This window comes from Marmota marmota, unplaced genomic scaffold (assembly GCF_001458135.2).
Source record: "Marmota marmota marmota unplaced genomic scaffold, marMar, whole genome shotgun sequence".
Lineage (NCBI taxonomy): Eukaryota > Metazoa > Chordata > Mammalia > Rodentia > Sciuridae > Marmota > Marmota marmota.
This window is the reverse complement of record NW_025999900.1, coordinates 65,480,896-65,484,108: the sequence shown is the minus strand read 5'-3', so window position 1 is coordinate 65,484,108 and position 3,213 is coordinate 65,480,896. Positions and strand designations below refer to the sequence as shown.

The following is a 3,213-nucleotide window of genomic DNA, read 5'->3' as shown; positions in this document are numbered from 1 at the left end:
TATATATATTTCCCAATGGAATTTTATTCATATTTAAAGAAGAGTTAAATCATGGCATTTGCCAGTAAAGGGTTGGAATTGGAGAATATCATGCTAAGCAAAATAAGATGATCCCACAAAAACCAAAGGTCAAATGTTTTCTATAATATGCATACGCTAATTCACAATAAGGCAAGGGGAACTAGGGAACAAGAGTGTTACCTTAAGTTAGGTAGAGGGAAGTGATTGGAGGGGAGGGAGGGGATGTGGGAATAGGAAAGATAGTAGAATGAAACAGACATTATTACTGTATGTATATATGTAACTACATGACCAATATGATTCTGCAGCTTGTACACTTAGAAAAATGAGAAATTATGTCCTATTTATGAGTAATATATAAAAGTGCATAAATGCATTTTACTGTCATGTATAACTAATTAAAACAAATAAAAAATTAAAGAAGACCTTAGAAGATGGAAAGGTCTTCCTTGTTCATGGATAGGCAGAATCAATATTATCAAAATAACCATACTACCAAAAATACTATACAGATTTTGTGCCACGTGACCAGCGCTGGTTTCATTAAAGAAGATTCAATTCATGAGTAAATGCTAGGGAGTTTAAAATGAAAGAGACAGGACTCTAATTAACATTAAAACCAGCTCCTGGACGGCTTCTCCTAACTCCTGCCTCCAGCCACCTAATACAGTAGCGAGGTTTACTGAAGAGGCTAGTGCGTGTGTGAGAGAGAACATGCCAGAGAGAGGACTTTTATTGGGAAACAAAAAATTCCAGGGAAAATCCCATCCAATGAAGGTTAAGGGGGGCAGCATCCCAAAGACAGGGGTGATGATTGGGTCTTCAGGGAAGTGGCCAGACACGCCTCTGCACAGACAAGCCCTCCAACCTGGAGAAGGGTGGGGAAATCTCTGACACAGCTGTGTCTAAGGGCCTCTCACCCAGCCAGGGAGGTAACTCAAATCACTACCCTTTTTTATTTTAAAAAGCAGGCGATGATTTACTCTCTCGAGTCTCTGCACTCTCACTCTGAAGACTCACCATCCTATAATTACAACACAAAAAAAGTCTTAACAGCAAAGAGAACAATCCAATAGTGTACCAGGCTGAGTGTTTAAGAATATTCCCAGAGTTAAATTAATTTAATTCCTTCAAAATTTGATTAGCCAAAGAAGAAGGATCCGAAAAATCAGCTCTATTATTTTGAATATCTTGGATATGATGATGGAGTTCCAAAAGATCCAAGCTATTATTATTATTTTGCTAAATACCCAACAAATGGCTCTTAACCTTCTCCAAATCCCAGAGAGAAGCATTGTACTTGGCAGCTGTAACACACACATATTTATAACTTGCATGAAATTTAAACCTTTCTTTAAACTTTAAAGCCAAAAGTTCATTACCTATATTTATAACAGTCACCTCTAAGGTGTTTAAGTTAGTCTCAATCCTTTCATCAATATTTACTTGATTGTGCAGAGCCTTGGAGGTATTTTGGGCTAAATTATTAAGAAAATTTGCATGTTGAATATTTTGAGATAAAGTTATCTAGGCTGTGACAGTGGATGCAATGAGAGAAAACAAGGCCCAAACTCCCACAATTATAATTCCAATGGCACATCTAGATCTTGCTAGCTGGGTATGAATTTGCTGTAAGACGTGAAAACCAGCATCAGCATACCATGGCTCTGAAATATTAGCAGGCAATAAAACAAAAGAGGGATGATGAAGTACCAGCACTCCTTTTCCTCTATTATACCTAGTAATACAATTGGTTAAGTTACATTTATTACATGTTACAACGTATCTGTCATCTATCCATTTAACTTTTACATTTCAAATTATTAAAATGTAAGGAGATTATACACAGGCTCATAAGCCATAGGAAGATCCTTCCTTACAACTCTTCCCAAAAAATTTTGGTAAAGGCTTGTCTGTACAATGTAAGAATTCTGAGGCATCAATTAAGCACCAAACAAATTTTTGAATACCACTCTCACTGTAAGTCAAAATATTGCTAACAAATCCTGCAGGTGTCATAGCAGAACTTTTTCATAATTGTCTTTTATCAATATTTGGAGACTAGTCTAAAATATACCCAGTATATTTAGACACCTTATGTTGTACTGGAAAATTATTTAACAATCTATCCATATAGGAAAGGTGACAATCTCAATTGTAGAACTATTTGGACAATGAGATATTCGTGGAGGTTTTGCAGAAATGACTGGTTTGTTATGGGAAAGTCCCATTTTGATCACTGATCTAGTATAAGGTTTTAAGTCTCCATAAATAGTATTATTAATCAGTCTAGGTCTCCCAGTTGCTGTCTTTTCCTCAAATGATACTGTCAGACAGCCAGCATGTTTATTGTGGACCAACACAAAGGTAATTGGGCACTGTAGCCAGAATAATTAAATTTAGTCACATGATTGGGAGTAATATGAGTATCTTTAAATCCTCCCATCATGATTGAGTCATTAGTAAACACTGGAATAGATTCTCCAGTCCACACAGCTGATGTACCAGGAGTGGATCTGGGAAATACATCCAGTAAGTGTCTGCTCAACTCCCTTTTACCTGACAGCCCAGCAGGGCAATCACTGTAGCTACCATCATCAATGGGGTCTTATTCCTTCCTAGGAGTAGAATTATTCATGAAGCATGTGTTGTCAGCTTCTTCATGTCTTCCCATGAGATCAGCTTTCCAGCTGGGTCAGTTGGATCCTCTTCATTCTTCTTTGATATCTCTTTCTTTTGAGTGAAGTCTTCTCCGGGTCAATTTTCAGTCACTTGAATCTCGGTTCTATCTCTTCCATGTCTGATTGTAGTTCAGGCACCCAAATAGGATGGAAAGCACCTTCTGCAAAAATACAAGCATGACCTCTGCCTCACATAATCACTGAATCTGGGCCTTTCCATTGACCAGTCTGTAAGTCTTTCACAAAACTCTGCCTAAAGGGCTTGTTGTTGTGGAAGACATATGTCTCTCAGCTGCAGTGTGACCTTCTGTGTCACAATTTAAAAAATTTAAAACAAACAAGGCATAGTTGAGGCTATTTTGGGGAGTCATAAACCTACCCCCCCTTTTAATTTTTGTAATTGCAGCTTAATAGATAAATGAGCTCATTCCACAATGGCTTGACCTTGGGGGTTATAAGAAATTCCTGTTTTGTGGTCAATTTGAAACTCTTGGCAAAATTGTCTAAAAGA

The 3,213-nt window shown here is 37.3% G+C and overlaps 1 long non-coding RNA gene across 1 annotated transcript; it reads right to left on the bottom strand.

Moving 5' to 3' along the window:
- Window positions 1–979: 979 nt before the first annotated feature.
- LOC125615184 lies at window positions 980–2,657 on the bottom strand. The gene is made up of 2 exons (XR_007345733.1): window positions 2,581–2,657; window positions 980–1,045 (listed from the first exon to the last, which is right to left on the bottom strand). It is a non-coding gene; the product is annotated as an uncharacterized LOC125615184 (long non-coding RNA).
- Window positions 2,658–3,213: the final 556 nt, after the last annotated feature.